We start from the raw sequence: 24,872 nt of genomic DNA, 5'->3' as shown, positions 1-24,872 counted from the left end.
GTTACTAAAACAATGGTGACTTGTTTGTTCACGATGGAAGGCATCACAAATGTTTACTGGTCATCTTTCAGTTGCGTTTGATTGGTAAATTGGTACTAATGAGGAGAAATCCTTGCTTAGATAGTATTACCATGTGTAAAAATGACAAAATAATGAAGTAATACTATCAAAAAATGTGCTTCATTATGCTGCATAATATGCCATTGCATGCCGCATAATTTAGTCAAAACAGCCACATAATGTGGTGCTCCCCTGCCTCATAATCCCAGTCGCCTTGTCGTACAGTTCCTACTTTCTCCATAAGACTGTGTGTTTAGGCAACATAAGCTTCAAAACTATGATGAATGATTCTCCTCAGACTATAAGATTATGTTGACTTAATTACTGACTAGCTCACATTGCGCCATCTGGGCTCCTAAACTGACAGGGCTCCCGATGGTGTCTGCAACCTCAGAACATGACAATTCTAATTCCCCCAAGGAAATTGTGGAAGCAGATTTTATCTTTCGTACCCTTTCATGAGTAACTCAGGCATGCCCAAAGGGAGACACAAGAAGTACACAAATTGACATTTGAAATATGTATTGAACCAATTGGACTCTAGTGTAAAATATGTGTGCTGCAATGATTAATAGAATGAAGCAAAAAAAAGGTCACCAAAGTTACAAGAATGTGAAACACAATGAACAATTCAACCATTGTGTATTTGCATTGGATTCTATGTATACACATGATTGTACTCCTACCTAGCGCTGCCTATCCTAGAAGGTATAGGGTGTGCTCATCTGCGAAAATACCTTGAATGGTCTAGCTCCCCATTTGCCTGTTTGCATGTATCATCTGACAGCCAATCTCTGGTGTAGACAGGGTGACGTCTTTCTCAGGAAAACGATGAGATTCATGCTGGGCTAGAATTCAGGTGTGGAGCAATGTTGGCAATCCATCAAAATGCTCCTCTTCCTAAACAAAGGCTTGGTCCAGTACATGGTTACTCGCAAACATTCACCAAGGGGCCACAAAGTAGGGTTGGTGGTGTGCCTGAGGGCTGGTAGTAAGACTGGGTGGTAGTAAGGCTTATTGGGACAAAGGTGGGGGGTAAGTCGGACGTTGAGAATACGAAGCATATACATGGTATGGTCATTGAGTCATGGTTTTTTTAGGGTTTCATTCCCTACTGCCCTCTAAATTAATCCTCTAGTCTCTAGAAGAGTCATAGATTTGACAATACTGTGCTATGCAGTATCTGAATTGCCTTCCCTCTACTGCACCTTGGGGTAAGCTTTCCCTACTTACTATCACTGCTTTGGGACAGTCAGGTGAAAAAGAAGTAACTTCATTATTAAATTGGAATACAATAGAATTGCACAATGTGAAACTAGAAAACCTATAATCAACCCTGTCTTCCCAACTTGACCAAATTGTGTGATCCTAGCCAATTGTTTTATTTCACTTTGCCTCCCTTTTCTTCATTATGACACGTAAGGCTAGATAGATAAATATGTGTTCTGGATATGTACTGTACAAAACATACTTGTGTTTGATTTAATAAACTATAATGTTGCCCATGTATAATTGCATCCTAGGCCACCCAGAGGGTTTGATGTAACAATGACTTGCATCTTAGTTAACTTGTGACATTGTTGTTGGGTGTGAAAAGGCATGAATGTTTCTACGTTCATTTTTAAAACTATCACTTTTAAAAAATACTTCTCAGTGCAGTGATATAATTTTAATGCTCTAGGGTGAAAAGCTTCTGTATGTTATTGAAATAGACTTTTTTGAATTTTGAAAAGACTTTGGGCCAGATGTAGGTCGCCAATTACCGGTCGGTAACGGCCGATTTCGGCCGTTAACGACCGGTAATTGGTTTTTGAGATGTAGAGGTCCCGAATTTTACCGAATCTGTATATTTACCGATTCGGTAAATTTACAGATTCGGTAACATACCGACTCGGTATATTTACCGAATTGGTAATTCCATATGTAGGTGGCACTTAAAATAGTGCCACAGGCCCTTAAGAATTCGTTATTTACCATGAAATACTATCTCATGGTAAATAACGAATTCCTGTGTACATGCACATCTGTGCATGTACACCTGTGCCATGTGGCACACATACATGTCCTAAGGGCATGTATGTGTGTCACATTGCACACAAGCCAGAATCAGGAGTGCAACAGGGTGTCAAAGTGACACCCTGTCCCCCTTGTAAATTCGGTAATTTTACCGAATCGGTATTTACCGTTTCGGTAATTGCCATTGATTCAATGGCAATTACCGAATCGGTAAATACCGATTCTGTAATTACCGAATCTTACCGATTCGGTAATTGATTCGGTAAATATACCTACATCCCGATTGCCAGTTCTTAAATACCGAATCGGTATGATTCGGTATTTAAGAATCGGTAATCGGGGATTACCTACATCTGGCCCCTAATCATTTTAATGCACGTTTGTTGTAAGATATTTTAAAAAATCAATGTGTTCTTAAAATGAAGTGAGGACTCCCTATTTGTTTTTTGTTTTCTACTATAGTTATCTTGTAAATAAATGTGTGTCCGTTTATTTAACATTGTTCTGAAAGTTAGTGCTGTCTTAAGTAAGCAGCAGCCTAGTGCGGTAGTTCAGCAAGGTGCCGCATATGAAGGTCAGGAGGGCAGCAAGTGGCCTGCGGCCGTACCTTGAGTTTCAGTGGTCCATTATATGTATTAAACTGGACCTATGCATTCAGTGCTTGAGCTCTGGTGTGGCTGTTATTGTTTATTCTACCCACCCAGAGCTGTCTCCTAACAGACAACAACCAACAAGGACAGTTTGTGCAGTTATACTAAGGCCTTGTACAAAATGTTCTTGGAGATGATAATGTGCCTACGAAGAAACTTATATGTAAGCAAAACAGTTTCTGAGTACCCTATCATATGCTGGTGCACAAGCAAAATGTATGCTAAGGGACACTGTCTAACAGATTTCAACTTTAAACGTGAGCATGTAAAATGGAAGTGAATGAATGAATGAGAAAGCACTTATAGAGCGCCTGGTTACCCGAGGGCTTCCCAGCGCTAAAGAATGCGCAAATACCAGACTCAAGACATATCAGGGGAAAAGGAGGGTTTTAACTGTTTACGGAAGTACAGGTGATTAGATTGCAAGCGGATGTGAAGGGGAATATGATTCCAAATCGTGGCCACACTATATGAAAACAGGCGACCTCCACGTCTCATTCGTTTGATTTTTGGGACTGTCAGTAGGTATTTACCCTCTGATCTTGAAGCTCTTTTGGGCTGGTAAGGGTGAATCATGGCCTGAATCATTGGGGATCCTTTCCCAGCTAGTGCTTTATGTGCGATGCTCAGAGCTTTAAACTGAATCCTCTCCTGGATTGGAAGCCAATGCAATGAGGTCAGAGCAGGTTTGGCTGAGAGCCTTTTTCGGACATTTAACAGCAGCCGGGCTGCACAATTTTGGACCGTCTGTAGTATTTTAGTAGTGGAAAGTGGGGCTCCGAGGTAAATAGCATTCACATAACCCAGTCATGACAGGATTAATGCTTGGACTAGCAGCCTTCTGGCCAGGAAAGGTAGTAGGGGGAGGATTTTCCTGATCATCCGCAGACGGCCGTAACAAGTGCCTGCCACTTTCCGAGCTTGTTCCTTAAGATCTAGGTTGGAGTCGAGTACGACTCCTAGGCTTTTTATATGCTTTTTCGGGGTAGGAGGAGTACCCAGCCGGTTAGGCCACCATGAATCTATATTGAGTGGGGCCGCGTTCCCAAGAAGCATGATTTCCGTTTTTGTCCCATTGAGCTTCAGATATGAGGTGTCCATCCAGCTGGCCACTTTTTCTTAGCAGGATGTAAGGGCTAATCCTGAGTTGTCATTTTTATTCAGGGAGACGACTAACTGAGTGTCGTCCACATAGGTGACGGCCTGTACCCCGAACGGTGTGACTATGTGTGCCAGGGAGCTCAGGTAGACGTTAAATAAGGTGGGACTTAGTGCAGATCCCTGAGGGACTCCACATGTAAGGGGCACTTGTTTGGAGATGCTGCCTTCCTCAAAAACTGAGAAAACTCTGTTTTCTAGGAAGGACTGCAACCATTTAAGTGCTATTCCGGTAACTCCAACATCTCGGAGTCTGCTAATCAGGAGTGAGTGGTTGACTGTGTCGAAGGCTGCGCTCAGGTCTAATAAAATAATTGCAGCGCAGCCTCTGCTGTCAAGAATTTTTCTAGTTTTCTCCACTACCGAGAGAAGTGCAGTCTCGGTGCCCAGCTGCGTGTTTGTGCATAGGACCCAACGACAGCACTACAGCTTTGGCTATAGGCCAGTCCAATCCTGTTGTCTTTCCTTCCCAAAGGGCTTTGTTACTTCAGTGTAATTTTCAGCCCTGGTCAGCAGGCGTGACTCGTTTACAATTTTTCTCTATAATCCATTGCTACAGCTGCTCTCTCAGACCAGGTTAGACGGTGTTCCTCACTGTACGGACGGCACGTAGGGTGCCCTTCTGGGGTTGTGTTACTAAAGCAGCACTCCCAACCTTGGCCACAAGGCATTGTTGCAAGGACAGTATTGTGAATTGTTCACTAGTGGGAATATAAAGGGATAGAATGGCGTTGTACTAAAAACTAATAGTGTTAAAATAATGTATTCCATAGAGTAAGAAATTATTTCAAATGTATCTCAGATGGAAAATTTCAACAGCCAGTAAGATAATAAAATGGCTCCAGATTTGTGATTCAATACCAGCCGGGTTTACTCTTACAGAAACTATCCAATTTGCATAGTCACGTCTCTATCCAATCATAGGTCACTCGGTCACATCAATTTAAAACTATAACTTGTTCTCTCCTCACAACAAAGGAGGCTAAAAACAGTTTCCCGATAAATCTGAACGACCGAAAGTACTTAATTTTTCAGCTGCATAAATGTAATCACACGCCCACTTTCTCTCTCGGATTGGCCTTTGTAGATTGCCTTTACTGCAACTTCAGTAGTTCTAGAAGCAGCTTCTGTGAATCACAGAGGTACAAGTCTAATTCTTAAATCTGAGGGAGAGGGGTAGGTACAGCAAGTATGCCTAGTTGATGCTCTGTGCATATTATGAAAGCAAAAGTGCCTCTCCTCCTTTCAGATCCTATACTTGCCCCCTCAGACTGAAGGATGGGAGTACATAATGGGCAAAATCAAAGGAACTATTTTTTTCAGAGAGGCATTGAAAGAACTGTCTGTTTGATGCGGAGCTATATGTCTATTGCATGATTAAAATGTTGTTTATAATGGATGCTTGTACCTGCAGATTCCTCACCTTTGAATATCCTAGGCGCTAGACTGGACCCGGAAACTTCTGTCATAGCTCTGCCCTGCTGTTTCCATCTCAATGCTAGAAGTGGAATCACGGTGACGCCACTGCAGCAATATGGCGCCCATCCCTGTGCCCTGACATCAGCTCTGTGGTTTCCACACTTTTCAACGCTGGGCCAGGAGCTTTCCTCCTCGCTGAGGTGCTTGTTAGGCTCTCTCGACATTCTCTAATGCGCAATGCTAAGGAACATGTCGCCACTGAAAAGTCATGGTTTAAACTTTGCAGTAGGTGTGGTGGGCAAATAACCATCATGGACCCACATTACAATTGTCTGTGGTATCCAGGTTCTAGGCTGATTCCTCTGCTTGAAGTCGTTGTCATTGGATGAATCTGACTGTAGTTGAGGAGAGGGAGGCCAGACTTTTCATGCCCTGTGCCAAGGATGACTGTTATGGCGCTGGTGGTCTTGGTTCAGACCCAGAGTGTGATCCAGGATATCTTTCCTGCTCCTCTCTGCCATCAAAATCCTCCAGGGCAGAGAAGTGGAGACACAATAAGAAGAAGAAGCACCGCCTTTCTCCTAGAGGCGATATATATATATATATATTTATATATATATATATATATATATATATATATATATATAAATATATATATATATATATATATATATATATATATATATATATATATATATACTAATATTATAAAGAGAGAGCCCAAACCTTTGAGGTGGGTAATCTCAGGAACCACAGCACCAATCACAACACCCAATACAGCATTGGAAAGGGCAGTTGCAGCAGAAGGACATAGGCTATACAGATGCCCACCATATACATTTGAAAGGTAAAAGAACCTTACCAGCAAAGTAGTCCCTTGTGGGCGTGTGCGTGGCTGGGGCGCGGCATGACGAAAAAGAAAGCGTTCCTTAAACGTGTGCGTTGTGCTGGGGGTGTGTGCTGGGGGCATGAACAAGGCTAATAGGCACGGCAATTGCAATTGTGCGGCAGCAAGGGGTGTGGCCAGTGGGCGCGACAACCGCCAACAATCGCGCTGCACATCCCCCCCCAAAAAAACGTGTCTTGAGGGCGTGTGGAAAACAAACGTGTGCGTTGGGCCGGGGGCGTGGCCAAGGCCAATGATGCGGCAATTGCGCGGTAGCAAGAGGCGTGGCCAATGGGCGCGGCAATTGCCGGGGCTTAGGCGGGGGCAGACGTGACTGATCGTGCCTGCGGGGACAATAACTGCACAGTATCCTGCGCGCTGTCAGCCAGTCAACTCTCTGCATAAAGGACCGTGCCTGCGGGGACACTAACTTCAGCGTCTCCTGCGCGCTGTCACACACTCAACTTTCTGCATAAACGAATTGATACCAGGCGCACAACATCAACCAGGGCTGGAGCCGGGCTCAGGCGGTGGATGACGCGACTAAGCGCGCCTGCTGGGACACTAACCTTTGAACTGACTGCACTTTCACACACGCGCAGCGTCTCCAGCGTGCGCTGTCACCCACTCAACTCTCTGCATCAACAGCTTTACACCACAAGCACAACATCAAACAAAACTGGAGCCGTGCCTCAAGCGGGGAATGACGCGATTCAGCGTGCCTGGGGGGACACGAAATTTACAACTGAATGCCCTTTTACACACGCTTACCTATGGAAGTGGAGTACATACACGCTACAGACATCTGCTAATACTTCTTACCCCAAGGTACATACAGTATCTGCACACACATGCCTAACTATTGTGACACTTCATGCTAAAATGTTCTCTACCGCGAGATTTTAAAATACATTTCCCTTGCCTATTACACACATTCTATTTCATACCCGGACAAGGTCGGGACAGGCTGCTAGTATATATATATATATATATATATATCTACCTAAGCCGTACTCTCCTAGCAATCTCTCACACTCAAGCCGGTAATGCTCCGAGGAACAGGAAATGGTCACCAAATATCGTGGTTGTAGCAGGTCTTAATTTTATTCAGCCATCGTCAGACGCGTTTCGAATACCGAGGTATCCTTGATCACTGGCGGAAACGCAGCCGCTTCCTATTTTTATGCCGTGTTTTTTTCTCGTGAAGCATACACCCCAGTCGCGTTATAAGTAAACATAGAAAAGACACTAATGGCATTATCTTGTTTCGTTTCTTTTGTACATAATGACATTATTTTGGTGATATTAAGCATACATTGCGAAAATACATTCATAAGGCAACACATTTGTTGATAACCATTTCTGTGCTTGAATGCTAGGCATAGTTCTGTGTACAATTCATCAATTGCTTACATAAATCCAATTGAGGCATTTGGATGATTAAATAATCATTAAACAAATAAATATATAAATATACTAGCAGCCCGTCCCGACCTTGTCCGGGAGCAATCAGGCTTCCCCGACCCCCGCCTGCCCCGACATTGTCCAGCATTTCGGGCCCCGGCCCGCCCCGTCCCCCGCCTGCCCTGACCCCCGCCTGCCCCGACATTGTCCCCCGGAGCCTTAAAAAAGGCAACATATGATAGTCACAGCAGTGCACTATAATGTAAAACCGTCTCACTGTATTGCAGCTATTACTCCAGCCTTCGCCTGGAAATTACCATTTCCATGTGTTTAGAGTGGGGATAAACCGAACCAGATTTCCTGGCTTTCCTTCGGGCTGCTTGCTTTCCCTTCCCCGCCCGCCCCGTCCCCCGCCTGCCCCGAACCCCGCCTGCACCGACATTGTCCCCCGGAGCCTTAAAAAGCCGACATATGATAGTCACAGCAGTGCGCTTCAGGCTGTTTGCTTTCCCCATCCACATGAAAAGTACCATGAATAGAGGGCACATTTAAACACGGTTCCGAGGCTGACGGATCACTTTCGCCTGTGGGGTCGCTTTGAGCGGGGTTTACCCTTGACATGGCTCGGCGTGCCGAGATTCCAGCATGGTAACATAATGCCCGCGTGTCAACTTAATGACCCTTAAAGCTGAAACGCTGAAACGCTGGCGCTCTGCAGTTAAACTTCCTGAGCTGTTATGAGCGTGATCGTGGTAGTTTGGAGCCTTACATCACCCCGTCCCCCGCCTGCCCCGACCCCCGCTGCCTTACCTCAGCCGCCGCTCCTCAGTCCACCGCTCCTTGCCGCTCGTCACCGCTCCTCCACCGTGCCATGTCCGCCGCTCCTGGACGCCGCTCCTCCCCGTGCTCCTGACGTCAGCACGCAGATCGCGGCCGGCACTACTTCGAGGGGACTACTTTTATAATGTACATTTTTTAAATATAACGTATTTTTTAACTTTATATAGCCTATGTCCATCTGCACACCCTGAGGATTCCAACGATGTATCGGGTGTGTGGATTGGCGCTGTGGTTCCCGAGTTTACCCGTCTCAAAGCCTCAAAGTTCTTCCTTTATAATAGTAGTATAGATAAATAATTGAAAAAATACCATTTCTATACACAGTTTTGTTGATATAAAAAATGATTATTTGTCAATTCACTACAGTACCTATGAAAGAACTATATGTCGGAATGAATTCCTGTATTTCATAAAGCTCAAATATATTTTTTTAAATAACATTTTTTGTATTTGAGATAAAATAACAGTATATATGTGCAAAAGTCGCAATGTGCAAAAATTATGTTGGTCAGAATGTTACGAAGAATATTTGCCCTGGAAGTGTTTTATAATAGTGCAAAGGAATAGTGTGAATGTGCAAATAGTGTATATATATAAAAAGGGGTTGTACTTAAAAAAATATGCATATTAAAAAAGTCAATATGTATATTAAAATACTATGCTAAAAAACAGGCTCATGGGAGATCGGGGAAATCAGATTACAGTGCAAAATAATAATTTAAGTGTATATAGAATTTGTTTTATTTTACAATGTAATAGTCATATAAGACTAGATCTTAAAGAAAGTTGTGGAGATTCTCCGTGTTGTTAAGCCCTTTAGGGTGTTTGCTGTCCAGTTCCAGAATGAATTTGGACTCCAGTTTCCTTAATGCCTTCTCTCTATTGCCTCCCCTAGGGTACTCTTGGATGGCTGCGATCATGTAATATTGCAGGCATTTAAGGTCATTGCCATGCACTGTTTTAAAGTGCCTGGCAACTGGGTACGCCATATCGTTTTTGACTATGGCCCTGAGATGTTGGAGGATTCTGACATGCACCTGTAATTTTGTGCTGCCTACATATTTGAGGCCACAGGTACATGTCAGAACGTATACGGCGTACTCAGTTTTGCAATTGAAATAACCTTGAATCTTATTCTCATGGGGACTGAACGGAGTTTTGTATTTGGTGGTTGAGATTCCAAATTTGCAGGCCCTGCATGATGTGCATTTGTGGAAACCTTCTCGGGGCTTTAGCCACATGGTTTTGGTGTTTTTGGAGGTTTCAGGATTGCTACGCACTGTCTGGGATCTCATTGAGATTCCTCTACGATACGTGATAGTGGGGGTATTGGGTACTTCCGGGGCCATAACTGCATCTGTCAAGACTATGGGCCAATTCTGGTTAATGATAGATCGAATTTGGCGATGTTGTTTGTTAAACGTGAGGATGAGCCTGGGTATATTTTTTTCATTAGTGGGCTCTGTAATGGCAACTAGAGGATCTAGTAGTGATTCTATGGGTCTCATGTTTACTTTGATGAGTGCTTGATTGAGGATGGATGTATTGTAACCTCTCCTGCGAAATCTCTCTAGTGCTTCCCTAGTGCATACTTCTTGTTGGTCAGTGGTGCTACATATTCGCTTTATTCTGAGTAGTTCACCCTAACGTATGCTTTGAATTAAGCGTTTGGATGGGCACTCGTCGCATGAAGCGTGGAGTTGCCCGCAGTAGCTTTTCTGTGGAGCGTGGTGTTAATTTTTCCTGCTTCTATATACACTTTGACATCCAGAAACTCAACCTCCTTATTGCTCATGTGTGAGGTGAATTTCAAATTGACCTGGTTGTCATTGAGATTATTGATAAACATATTAGCACTGTCATCATTACCATGCCATACAATAAAGACATCATCAATAAAGCAGAGCTGACGTGTGTTGTATTGTTCTTGGTGTTCCACTTTAAGGACCTGCTCCTCCCACCAGCCTACCATTAGCAGGCATAGCTGGGGGAGAAGCAGGATCCCATTGCCACTCCCCTCAATTGTTTTTATATCTGTGTGCCAAACATGAAGTAATTGTTGTTGAGACACCATTCAAAGCTTTTGATTATGATCTTGTTGTGCTCATAACACTCTGCTGGTTTGTTATTCAAGAAGTGCTTAATTGCCTTGAACCCCACATCATGATCAATGCATGTATATTGTGATTCGATGTCCAAAGTTATTAGTCTCATGTTGGCATCCCATTGAATATTTTTGATTTTATTTAAAAAGTCACCCGTGTCTTTAACATAGGTTGGAAGATCTTTAACCAAATCCTGTAAATAGTAGTCGACATTGTGATGGGTGTTCTCCAACACTGTTAATCGCTGCTATGATTGGTCGACCTGGAATTGGACAGACGTCTTTGTGGGTCTTTGGGACAAAGTAGATAGAGGGAATTGTTGGATTTTCACTCCATAAAAAATCGAATTCATCCTTAGAAATCATACCATCACGTTTAAATTGTTGCAGATGCTTCCTTAGTGTCTCTATGGCATTAGTGTATAAATATATATATATATATATATATATATATATATATATATATATATATATATATATATATATATATATATATATATATATATATATATATATATCAGAGGCGCAACTAGAGCCAAATTTCGGGGGGGGGGGGCTAAGAAAAAATGTCGGGGGGGCTGAAACTCTAAGCAATAGGCAGAGTGGAGCTGCAGGGGCTTTTAGAAGGGTTGAGACAACAACGAAGCCTCATTAACATGCAAATGGTCTTTTAAAGACCTGTGAAGTGCTCGGGTGCAGCTGCGCGTGTGCCCGGGAAGCTGTCTCATCCCGGGCTGCCACACACGACGGGGGGGCTGAAGCCCTTTGAGTCCAATGGGTGTTGCGCGCCTGATAGATATATATATAGATATATATATATATATCGTGACAGGATTGCACCATCTTTGAAAGTTAGAGGCTGTGTGTGAAACTATTTCTGGCCAGACATAAAGAGCTTTCCTTTACATTCAGCATCCTACTATAGGAAAAAGAAATGCTTTTATTTTACAAGTGAGAACGGACCCACTGTGGGTGATGCAATGCTGCTTTTCTAAAACGACATGTTCCATCATGTTCCATCATGCTTAATGTTTTAGCGCAGCCCACTGAGGGCGAATAACCAATGGAAAAGAAAGCAAGATTTAAATAAGAGGAGAGCAAACCATACTCACTTGCAAAGCTGCCTTTGATGAAGGGACGAAGAGTCTTGAAATGCGTTAGGCAAATTAATTGACTTTGAATGAAAAGGAGAGTTGTCAAGGAAAAACAGGAAGGTGGGCTTGCTGCTGTGTGCGTCCTGTGAAAGCTTCAGGGCATTTGGAGAAATATATATATATATATATATATATACATATATATATATATATATATATGAAAATCAGCTCCTTGCAGTTTTCGCTTTGCGCAGCCACATCAGCACGCCAGCAACGAAGGAGACGGACCAGCCAGGTACAGCAAGATGGTAAATTTTATTTTCACAGAGAAAACAGCTACGCGTTTCGGGCCGACTTGCCCTTGTTCACACTGTAATTTTACTGAAAAACAATTGGGTTTTTTATATGCTTTTGAAAGTAAACACACCTCTAGTGATAGCGTCATAAGTCACATGATCATAGACATAAACAAAAGGAAAGAATATTTATGTATTTACTCTTTCCACTCGTTTATAAACCATTATATATTACAATGAAGGGATAAATCCCAGATAACTTCAAAATTCAATAGAATTGATATTTAAGAAGCGGAAATATTTCTGTATAAATACATACATATTATAAATTGTAAAAATAGGTTATCAATGAATTTGTTCCATTGTTATGTCCATAAAGTGACTGGTGCAACATTTAAGAAAGCAGCAATTGAGATAAAGTGCATGTAAGAATGTGCAGAAGATTGTGCAAAGAAAGCGAAAAGTGCATACTGCATAGTCAAGAAGTCATTCAATATCTACAACTCTATAATCCCTGAGATAGTAGCATTAGAATTTACTAAAACATCCTAAAAAAGCAGTAAAACCATGTGCATGTGTATGTAAACCATGAATCTCAACAAACTATGCATCGAAACATGTGTTGACATTAATAACAAAGAAGAGAAGAATCATCATACATTTATAAATAAATATACATATATCTAAAAATGCACAAATAGCGTAAGTAGAAAAAGTAGTAGAAATTTTCAATTTGAATGAAGATATCATTATCTGAAAATAGAGAAGAAAAATACAAATTGATTGTGTAGAAGTTAAAAAGCTGAGTCAGTATATATAAATAAATAAATAGATAAATATCTCCATATCAAAAAGTATTTATAATCTTTCTCTATATATACATCATACTTTTTATCACATATATCAAACTTGATCGAAGCAAGGAACAGTTATTTTAGCATCTAAAGGATACATAGAAGAGGCAAACGTATAGCCACTGATAATGGTATCACACTCAACAATAGGGATCCTAACTATTGAGTGAGATGTGGCTATACTAAATATGAATGACAAGGAAGAGAGCAAAGGGTCAGAAATATACAGTGAATTTATACGTAATGATGCATCTCTTCCGTGGTGTTTAATCCATTGGGCCATCTACTATCGAATTCTAAGATCATCCTAGTTTCCAACTGTCTGAGCATAAGATCTCGATCCCCTCCTCTTCTTAATAACGGAATAGCTCCCACCACAAAATACTTGAGACATGACACATCCTTATTGTGGACAGTCTTGAAGTGGCGGGCAACCGGGTTAGCCGGATCACTATGGATAATGGCTCTCAGGTGCTGCAATATCCTGACATGCACCTGCAGCCTGGTACTACCAACATAGTTTAAGCCGCAGGTGCAAGTCAGGACATATACAGCATGGTCCGTTTTACAATTGTAATTGCCATTGATGAGCTTGCCTTCGGGACAGAAAGGGGTCGAGTAGCGAGAGGTATTTACTCCAAATTTACAGGCTCGACAGCTAGAGCATTTCCGAAAACCTCTAGCTGGCTGAAGCCATATTTTCTTCTGCTTTAGCTCAGGTGCTGCCTTATCCAAGGATGATCCCATATTTTGAGCTCTTCTGAAAGTAATTACAGGGGACTGAGGAAGCGTAGGCCCTAAGATGTTGTCACTTAATATTATGGGTCAATTCTTTTTTACAATCGCTTTGAGCTGTCTATCCTCTTTACTGAAGGTAGTTATCAAGCGTGGACAGTTGGATTTAGAGTTATGTTTGGCAGAGATAGCTTGAGAATCACTTTCTTGTTCATTATGTATGAATAAACCTTCTCTGGTTCTAAGTTTCGATTTATCAATGGCCAATTTAAGCATGTCATCAGTGTATCCTCGTGCTTTAAAACGGACAATCATTTCACTTAGGCAAGTTTCAAAATCAGTATTGATGCTGCATATCCTTTTTAGTCTTAAGATTTCCCCATAGGGGATACTGGAAATAGTGTGTCTTGGATGCATGCTACTCGCGTGTAAGGTAGTGTTACCGGCAGTAGATTTTCTGTATAGGGTAGTATGAATAGATGAATTTGATACATACATCTCTACATCCAAGAATTGCATTTTAGTAGCATGAATATGAGCTGTAAAATTCAAATTTAAAGAGTTAACATTCATCTCTCTAATGAAATCATTGGCTTGCTCACTACTTCCTTCCCATAAAATAAAAACGTCATCAATGTATCTCAAGTAACATCTGATATGCTCATGCATCCATTTGTTGTGTTTTGTTGCGAGGACCTGTTCCTCCCACCAACCAACGTGTAAACACGCGTAGCTGGGGAAGAAACAGGCCCCCATAGCAACACCTCGTAATTGTTTGAAAACATCTTTGCCAAAAAGAAAGAAATTGTTGTAAAGACACCATACAATGAGTTTTAAAATGACTTTGTTATGTTCATAATACATGATGGAGCGCTTGGCTAGAAAATGACCAACAGCAGATAATCCTTGGGTGTGATCAATGCTGGTGTAGAGCGACTCTACATCTAGAGTAATAAGCAGCATATTAGGACTACATTTTAAATTGGCAATTTTAGTTAAAAAGTCACTCGTGTCTCTTACAAAGCTTGGTAGTTGTTTAACCATATCTTGCAAGAAAAAATCTACATATTCTCCAACTTTTTCACCCATACTCTTGATAGCTGATATGATAGGGCGACCTGGGATTGGGCTTACTTTTTTGTGTACTTTCGGGATTAAATATAAAGACGGAAGGACCGGATATTCCACATTCATACATTTATATTCCTCAAAAGAGATTAGCCCCTCTCTGCGCCATTGTCCAAGTAGTTTATTTAAAGTTGTTTTTGCATTAGTATATTCTTTATAAGTAGATTTAGCATAACACGTGGTATCATTTAACTGTCTGTTAGCCTCTGCTATATAGTCTTTCTTAGGCCAAATAACCAAGTTCCCCCCTTTATCGGAGTTCTTTATAATAATTTCATGATTGTCACTTAATTTTTTCATCAAATTAGCATATTCCCGTTTGATATTGGAAAATTTCTTACTTTTTTTGCTTCTAGTCCTATGGTATAACTTCTTGATGTCGTTAGTTACGCAATCGTGGAAAACGTCGATACTGTCTCTGGGCATCAATGGCATATATGAAGATTTGCTTTTAAATGGACTCAGTCCTGCGCCTTTTTGATGAATATCAATTTTGTTAAGCCTGATTTGGGTTGCAAGATCAGGATCTGTTGGTGCAATGTCAGTAGAAGTACTAGCCAGGTCTTGTGCATCTAGAAAGGTATGCGCATCAGATGCACTTAAAGCATTTACATGATCTGTAGGTAATACATCCAAATTGGCATCTGTTACTGGAACGGTGAGATCATTAGCAGACTTAGCAAAAAAGTGTTTTTTCAATTTTAGCTTCCGGATAAAACAGTAAACATCTATCCTAGTCATGCTGTAATCAAAACTTTGAATGGGGCAGAAGTTAAGTCCCAAAGAATGCAGTTGTTCTTCTGCTTTACTTAGCGTGACAGTTGATATATTGATTATGGTGTTGTCTACTGGTGTTTGTTTTTCCATGTTTTTTTCTTTGTTAGCTGTTTTTGGTTTATGCTTGAGTCTTCTTGCTTTCCCGCGCCTGTTTCGTCTCTGTTTATTGCTTGTCTTTGCTGTCTCGGTCGTAAGGTCTGCAGTCGCTGTTCCACGATAAAATCCATCTCCTGTTCCAAGTTTAAAAACACTGGTCTTTGTGCGTTACTAGGTGTGGAGTCTGTGCTAGAACCGCTGGTAAGTGAGACTGTGTCAGAACTGATTTCATCGTCTTCATCATTTAGGTTTGTAGATTCACTGACGTTAGAGCTGGCCCCTAAATTAGATGTGGTAGGAGCATTGGAGCCATTATTACTATACGCTTGTCTTTTTGCAATGTTGTATTTTCTAGCGAAAGTAAAGTTCTGGCCATTGTTGTAATCGTCCTGATCACGAGTACATTTTTGTGCCTTTAGTTGCTTGATTTTCTCCTCGTGTTTAAACAGATGATCATTCATTACGTCTGTTAATTTTTTGATTTAATCAGTTTCCGTTCGTGTCTCAATTTCATTTTCACTTGCTTTGATCACTTCTAAGATTTCTTCCCGGTCAATAGCAGCGTATTTTATAAGTATATGCACAAGATTCATTGACGCTGCCAAATTGCTCTGACCCCACTCCTTTAACATTGCCGGGTTCGGCTTGTCGAAACTCGGTGCCAAAAGTAGTCGCAAACCGCGTGGGACGCGGTCGACTTGCGCATATTTGCTGAGAGACCTGTGCTCCCACCATTTTGTTATCTCAATTTTTTTATTTTTCTCCAAATCTTTAAATAAAGTTTTTAAGCTTTTCACGTCGATATTGTTACTTTCATTCGATGTTTTGTTGGTTTTTCTATTGCGTGTAGATGATCCATCGAATATTCCAGTTGCAGCTTCTTTGCGTTTTTTTACTATATCGTCCGACATTGTAACTTCTGTGAATATTTGTGTGTTTTTAGAGGAGATGTTAAGGTCCTCTGTCAGATTACGCTGTCCAATTACTTCCCCACCTGTATGTGTGCCTCGATATTGACTCACCGCAGTCAAAGAAATCGCTTCATATGTACGTCCTCCGACCTGACCACTCGTTGCAATTTCGTCGCGGCTTCGGTCGATCTCGGCAATCCAGGGGGCGGCTCCGAAAATTCCACCACGAACGAACAACAAAATAGGTTTGAAGGCAGCCGCCAAACTTTCAGGGGAAGGGGTTCGTTGCAGGAGCAAACCAACTTCTGCTACGATAAATGAAAATCAGCTCCTTGCAGTTTTCGCTTTGCGCAGCCACATCAGCGCGCCAGCAACGAAGGAGACGGACTAGCCAGGTACAGCAAGATGGTAAATTTTATTTTCACAGAGAAAACAGCTATGCGTTTCGGGCCGACTTGCCCTTGTTCACACTGTAATTTTACTGAAAAACAATTGCGTTTTTTATATGCTTTTGAAAGTAAACACACCTCTAGTGATAGCGTCATAAGTCACATGATCATAGACATAAACAAAAGGAAAGAATATTTATGTGTTTACTCTTTCCACTCGTTTATAAACCATTATATATTACAATGAAGGGATAAATCCCAGATAACTTCAAAATTCAATAGAATTGATATTTAAGATGCGGAACCTAGCTATAGAGTGACTCGTATATGAAGCTTGTTTTTAATATATTTTACTGTCAGTGTGCAGGTTAGTAGAGTTATGTGCGTTTTTCGTTTTGTTCTGTTAAGTAAATGTTTTTATTTTTATTGACAGATTATACTTCATACGGAAATGGAATGGAAGTTGAAGAGCAAAAGTATTATGCACACAAGTTATACAAGTCCTGAATTTATTCAAATTGTTGCTTAAATGATTATGCCCACTTGGGCGGAGATTAACATGAGCAATAGATGACTGTGTTAGCCCGCAGTTAGTGTATTTGTAGATCAGGTATGAATAAAGTTTTTGGGAAAAATGGCCAGTGGGGCGGTACTATGTAAAACGCTATACGCAAATTTGAGAGGTATCATCTGCTGCGTTAGAAGCGTGAAACCTGTAATCAAATTACGATGTTTAAATAGCTCATGATTACATTTAATTTTGGGATTAATTTGCGTGTTTTGTGCACATGGAATAGAAACAGTGTAAATTTGATACTTTGTTGCTTTCCTAATATGAATTGTACCTTAAGTTTGTCTTCACAGTTTATTGTTTTGGAAAAAGTCACATGTTAATTTAAAACCAATCGAATTTCACTGACGGCACTCGTGACCAAGAGACTAGGTCTCGAAACGCGTAGAGTGAGTTTGCCGGTACTTTGCAATAAAATATTTTGCTTTGTGCACTTTGGAGTCCATGGTGGCTGTATTTCCAGGATTTGGAGAAGGTTGCAGCGTTTTTGACTTTATATATATATATATATATATATATATATATATATATATATATATATATATATATATATATCAAAGCTCCACTTGCACCTGCCAGACGCACTCCCAGGCTGGTGCCTGCTCGTCGGGGGTGCACCCGACCATAATATCCGCTCAGCAGTCCCTCCCCGCAATTCTGGGAATTAGGTAGCAGCACTCCAGGGTTAGTTCACAGTTTAGGTTTTATTAATCAAAACGCGCTTTCGGCACTCGGCCTTCGTCAGTGTTCAGTATATATATACTACTATTATAAAGGAAGAACTTTGAGGCTTTGAGGCGGGTAAACTCGGGAACCACAGCGCCAATCCACACACCCGATACATCGTTGGAATCCTCAGGGTGTGCAGATGGACATAGGCTATATAAAGTTAAAAAATACGTTCTATTAAAAAAATGTACATGATATAAAAAGTAGTCCCCTCGAAGTAGTGCCGGCCGCGATCTGCGTGCTGACGTCAGGAGCACGGGGAGGAGCGGCGTCCAGGAGCGGCGGACATGGCACGGTGGAGGGGCAGTGACGAGCGGCGAGGAGCGGTGGACTGAGGAGTGGCGGCTGAGGTAAGGCAGCGGGGGTCGGGGCAGGCGGGGACGGGGTGATGTAAGGCTCCAAACTACCACGATCACGCTCATAACAGCTCAGGAAGTTTAACTGCAGAGCGCCAGCGTTTTAGCATTTCAGCTTTAAGGGTCATTAGGTTGACACGCGGGCATTATGTTACCATGCTGGAATCTCGGCACGCCGAGCTCCATCAAGGGTAAACCCCGCTCAAAGCGACCCCACAGGCGAAAGTGATCCGTCAGCCTCGGAACCGTGTTTAAATGTGCCCTCTTTTCGTGGTACTTTTCATGTGGACGGGGAAAGCAAACAGTCCGAAGCGCACTGCTGTGACTATCATATGTCGGCTTTTTAAGGCTCCGGGGGACAATGTCGGTGCAGGCGGGGTTCGGGGCAGGCGGGGGACGGGGCGGGCGGGGACGGGGAAAGCAAGCAGCCCGAAGAAAAGCCAGGAAATCTGGTTTGGTTTATCCCCACTCTAAACACATGGAAATGGTAATTTCCAGGCGAAGGCTGGAGTAATAGCTGCAATACAGTGAGACGGTTTTACATTATAGTGCACTGCTGTGACTATCATATGTCGCATTTTTAAGGCTCCGGTGGACAATGTCGGGGCAGGCGGGGGACGGGGCGGGCGGGGGCCCGAAATGCTGGACAATGTCGTGGCAGGCGGGGGTCGGGGAAGCCTGATTGCTCCCGAACAAGGTCGGGACGGGCTGCTAGTATATATATATATATATATATATATATATATATATATATATATCGCTACACAATCCAACCTGTTTAGGTCAAGGAAAAACGGCAAGCACTCCGATGTGGTGATGGATCAAAGTTTATTCGTATCCAAACCCCCCTTCACCCCTGACAGACGCGTTTCGCCAGTTAGCTTCGTCAGTGTCAGTTTGTGCAAAAACTCTATGGCCATTTTAAACTCACCGCTAAAATTCATTTCATAAACATAGATGACGGTATTTGGTCATAACTGTGGCGGCCATCTTGTAGTGTACTATTTACACCTATTTACATCAGGTTTAAACATGGCAATTGAATAAAGTGCTTTAGTGCAAAATTTAAAAACGGTTGACTTTGACAAACTTTCTATGTTTCTTGTGCATACTGAAATTCCTTGATATATTCACATTTCTAATGTACAGTTTTCGAACCAGAGCTCTTTTCCTATTTACATCGTTTTGTATATCACGGGGTGTATCCCCTATTTTTTGCATTAAGGGTTTCTCTTTTCCCTTTTTCCGATTTTTTTACACTTTTAACCTTAATAGTATTGTATTATTTTGAGGCCCTGTATGGGCTTTTTGGTCTTAGGTTCCTATATTGTACAAAAGTCTACATACTGATTCTGCCCACACCTGGTTTGCTGCCTGTATTAGCCAATATATACACATATGTACACCCATTTCTACGACCCTCATTTTCTTCAGTCATATGATGTACTAATTTCATCTTATATGTGTATCTATCTCTGACATTATTTGTAAAGTGAGCCCTAGAGGTATAGCCTCTTCCTTTTCTATAGGTGCACCCACATCTCTGCATCATTGTTTAAACCCCACGGTACCATCGTTTTCAAGTCCAGGATGTATTTGGACTCTGTAATTCGCAGTCTCTTTTCTCTGTCTCCCCCGCGTTCTGATTTTGTAATTTGGTCGATGCAGTAAAATTTAAGTAAATCCCTATCACTTTTGTGAAAATCAGCAAAGTGCCGGGCTACCGGATAGGTCTTATCAATATTCGCGATAGCCCTCATATGCTCCAGGATTCTTAATTTTGTGGTTTTAATGGTGCTACCTATATACCGCTTGTTGCAAGGGCATTCGAGGCAGTATATTGTAAAGTCAGAATTACAATTCAGGTGTTTAGTGATCTTCCTGTTGGGTTTGCTTTCCCCTGTTCTTCCAGGATATTCTTTGACTTTTTGACTATATTTGCAGGCTTTACATCGTAAGCACGGGAAAAAGCCGGTGACCTTACTTGCTGACTCAGATGATTTAGGGGGAACAAAGTGACTATGAATCAGGTGATCTGATAGTGTCTGGCATTTCCGATATGTAATCATGGGTCTATCGGAGATGTGTCTCTTCAGGGTATTGTCTGTTTTTAATATATGCCAGTTCTTTTTGAAGGATTGTACTAACTCTCCTGATTTCACATTGAATGTGGTTATCATTCTGACCTGATCATTATCACCCTGCTTTTCTTTTACCAACAGAAGATCCCCTCTCTTGATAGTATCTGCTTTTGCGGCTGCTTGATTTAATCGAATCTTTTGCATAGCCTCTAGCCTGAAACCTATTAGTCGCATCAAGCTGGGCATTTCTAAAATCTATTTCCGCTGAGCAGTTTCTTTTTAGGCGTAGATATTCGCCATAGGGTACGTTTCTAACTAGACTTTTCGGATGATGGCTTGCCGCGTGTAGTATGGCGTTCCCCGCTGTCGGCTTCCTGTATAGTCTAGTCTGTAGATGGCTATTCTTCACAAATACTTCCAGATCAAGGTAACATACACTGGTATCACTTATTGTACTTGTGAATTTCAGGTTCAGATTGTTATTGTTTAGCGCAGAGATGTACCCCTCAGCCGAGATCTTATCGCCGCGCCAAACAATAAAGAGATCATCGATGTATCTCGTCCACATCAATATGTTTTCTTGCCACCTTTCATTCTCTTCTCCCCAGGCCTCGTGCTTCTCCCACCAGCCAACGAATAAATTCGCATAGCTGGGGGAGAAGCACGATCCCATCGAAGTTCCCCTTATTTGTCTATATAATTGACCAGAAAAGAGGAAAAAATTGTTGTATAGGCAAAAACGCATCATGCATAAGATCATTTCATTGTGTGTCCGAAATTTCTCATGTTTCCTATCTAGAAACCACTTCGTCGCACTCAGTCCTTGCTCATGATCTATGCATGTATACAAAGTAACAACATCTAGTGTTATTAACAAAATGCCCTCTTCCCAGAAGATGTTGTCCATAATTCGAAGGAAATCCTGCGTATCTCTTACATAAGAGGGTAAATCCTTCACAATTGGGGCCAAATAAGAATCTATGAAGCGAGAAGTGTTCTCCAATAGGCTGCCGATTGCCGAAACAATCGGTCTCCCTGGTGGTCTTTTGGCATTCTTGTGGATCTTTGGCAGGTGATAGAAGGTGGGGAGGACCGGGGAATCACATGATAGAAAAGAATGTTCTTCCTGGCTGATCATACCGTCTTTTTTCCATTGGTCTAACAGTCTGCTGAATTCTATGGTACTTTTTACATATTGTTCTCTTTTTTCCATAGCATAGCAGTCTTTATCTCCCAATTGTCTCAGTGATTCCTGTTCATAGTTTTCCTTGCTAAAGACAACAATATTCCCGCCTTTATCTGAAGGCTTGATCTCGATTGTCTTGTCGTCTCGCAGGGTTTTTATCGCTTCCCATTCCTTCCTAGTAATGTTGGATGTCCTTATATTAATTTTCTTATTTGCCATTCTCTCCAAGTCTGCCGTTATAGCTACACTAAAAACATCAATAGCATCATGTGATGTATTTGGCAGTTTTTTCGATTTGTTCTTGAAATTACTTGGATCTCTGACCTGTGTGTTCTGTTCTCTTTGTTCTTGGTCCAGTAATTCTTGTGTTGGAGTTAGCAGGATATTTACAAGACTGTCCTCTCCTGTCTCTGCCCTTGTTCCTTCCACTGTATCTGGGTTTGTCACATTTGGTTTATTACTCGGATGTTGCAGAAATATTTTCTTAAACTTCAGTTTCCTTATATATTTGAAAAGATCTATTTTGGTGTCCACCAGGTTAAACTCACTGGTCGGGCACAAGCTCAAGCCTTTCTGAAGTACTTTGATCTCATTCATAGACAAGTCCCTTTTTGATAAATTGATGATGTTGTTACCCTGGATTTCAGTTATCCTCTTCGCCGGTTGGAGACACTTCGGGTCACCATCGGTGTGGTTCTCTCTTGTGTATCTCCCCTTGTGCCTCTTCCCCCTCCTCGTCCTCCTCTTGGATTTTGTTGGGGGGGGTGGTTCCTCTGCTGTGGTCTCTGGCGAGTTTCTTTCATAACTTGGAACTCGTCGAAAAAAGGCTTCTGTTTTTCTTGTTCTTTTTCTTTTCTGCCTGCAGTGGCATTCTGCTCCTCATCAGACACTTCCACTTCCGATTCTTCCGTGTCTATTGGCGTTGTTTTTTCATTTCCTTGTGCGAGTCTTTTTCTTGTGGCATCATATATAGTTAGGTCCTACTACAGACTTTGCCCCATGTACCCTGAAGCCAGAATTTGGGGAGATTCTGCCTCAGGAGTACCTGTTGGCACCGATTCTGGCACTGGAGCAGCTTCCGCTGGTGCCAGCTTACTCTGAATTTCCAGCACTGGAAGCAGGGCCCGCCTTTGCTAAGATTGTGACCTGGACGTGTGCGGAGAGAAATGTGGCGCCCTTACTAATGGTAGTGAATTAAATGAGGCAGCAAGGGATCCCTTTTGTGTTCACTGGTCCCTGAACAGAAACATCCCGGACCTTCCCAGCTCACCTAAAGCCCCAATAGATTAGCTGCCTCGCGCAGATGATGGTTTTGTTGATGTGTGCCAGCAGGGGTCAGAGGGTGAAGGGTGGACAAGGAAGGGGGATAAAGGGGTGTTAAAAACATTGCCCGCCGTGTGATAATGAAGGACTAAAACCACTTGACACTGGCAAATCAGACACAAACGGACAGGCAGGGACAAGGCTGGAGCAAATTGAGAAGGGTGCTGCTGTTGGCATACCTTTAATGCATACAGCTCCATTCGCCCCTCAGAAAATTGGCGCCCTTGGCCTGGGCACAGCTTGTCCATGCTAAAGGCCAGCCCTGACTGGAAGCCAACCCAACATTTTTCACCAGACCTTGCCGGACAAGTGCAGGCAGCCAGCGATCCCCACAGGTCTGAATGGAGCTCTACACTGACACTTGCCTATGGGCCTGCCCTTGCCGCTGAGCATTCCCAGGCATTGTTTAGCTTTTTTCTGATGCCGTCCTGACTCCAAGTCCCTTGTCAGTTCCACCTTCTCCAGCACCGATACAGATGTTGCCCCATGCGCCACCCTCTCTGCCACCAACTATTCTGTAACCTCTCCTAACATCTGGCAAGCGCCTGTGGTCCTGATGGGAGGCTTGCTCCTTGCTGGACGGAGAGCAGTGTAGGAAGGAAGCTGTGGTGCCCCACAAAGGTATTGGGGCACCATGCATGGTCTCTTCTGGGCAGATGCTGACTTTAGTCAGACCCTAGAGGAGCCTAGAACATGGACAGTGGGGACACTTCATGCCTCTTCCGGCTTCGTGAGGTGGCAGATTTACTGAATCCGCAGACTGCAAGCGGGTTGGACCCATTGCCCGATATTGACTTACCCCCGGGTCCAATAGCAGTGGAGATGGCGTCCTTACACAAACTGCTAAAGAAGGCAGCTGAGGTACTTGAACTGCCTCTTCTCTCTGTCGAACACCGACCCAATATCCTCAGAGAGGTTCTACAATCCACCTCACCCACAGTGGAGTCTCTGCTCCCATTTAATGAGGACCTAAATGATGCTGTGTAAGGAACTATGGATGAAGCCCACCAAGGCCCGGGTTGAGCAGTACTATGACAAGGCAGTACCGCCTGGCGCCAGGTGACCCAGGGATCCAAGAATTATCTACCATTAAACTGAACCTGAGTTCCTTCCTCACTCATCCCCCAGATAATCTGAAAACTGAAAGCGGTGGGTAAGAAAGATTTTTCCTCAGGAAGGTTAGCACTATGCTCTCTCAATGGCACGTGTCTTTTGAGGAGTAACAACCATGCCTTGTTAGATAGGAACGATACAGAAAAGGGGGTGGGGATGAACAGAGTGTCTGAATTAAGCAGACCACTCTTACCCAGTCCAAAGATCAGGGCTTGATCCATCACCGTTATTTATCTCACTGCCCCATCCCAGCTCAGAACCTGGCTATATGCAAATTAGTCTGTCCCTGGCCCAGCGCATCATGGGAACAGGGCAGACCAAACTACAAAGCCAATTCTTCACCAGAAAGGAGACAAGCTACCGGGGACCGGTTTCTGGCATTTCAGCCTCTTCGGCCCGGCTTGCTTGAATCCTGATGGAGCAGTGAGAAAGGGACTCATGTCTGAGTATACCCTGCCACACCTATAGTGGCCAAAAACGATACAGAAAAGGGGGTGGTGATGAACAGAGTGTCTGAATTAAGCAGACCACTCTTACCCAGTCCAAAGATCAGGGCTTGATCCATCACCGTTATTTATCTCAGACGGCTGTAATGCCAGAAACCGGTCCCCGGAAGCTTGTTTCCTTTCCAGTAAAGAATTGGCTTGGTAGTTTGGTCTGCCCTGTTCCCATGATGCACTGGGCCAGGGTCAGACT

The 24,872-nt window shown here is 42.6% G+C and overlaps 1 protein-coding gene across 1 annotated transcript in view; it reads left to right on the top strand.

Moving 5' to 3' along the window:
- The window catches only part of LOC144783220 (ADP-ribose glycohydrolase MACROD1-like), a 1,309,783-nt gene that overhangs the window by 1,118,707 nt on the left and 166,204 nt on the right, over positions 1–24,872 (top strand). The window lies entirely within an intron of this gene.

This window comes from Lissotriton helveticus, chromosome 9 (genome assembly GCF_964261635.1).
Source record: "Lissotriton helveticus chromosome 9, aLisHel1.1, whole genome shotgun sequence".
Taxonomy (NCBI): Eukaryota; Metazoa; Chordata; class Amphibia; order Caudata; family Salamandridae; genus Lissotriton; species Lissotriton helveticus.
This window is presented reverse-complemented; position numbering and strand designations above follow the sequence as displayed.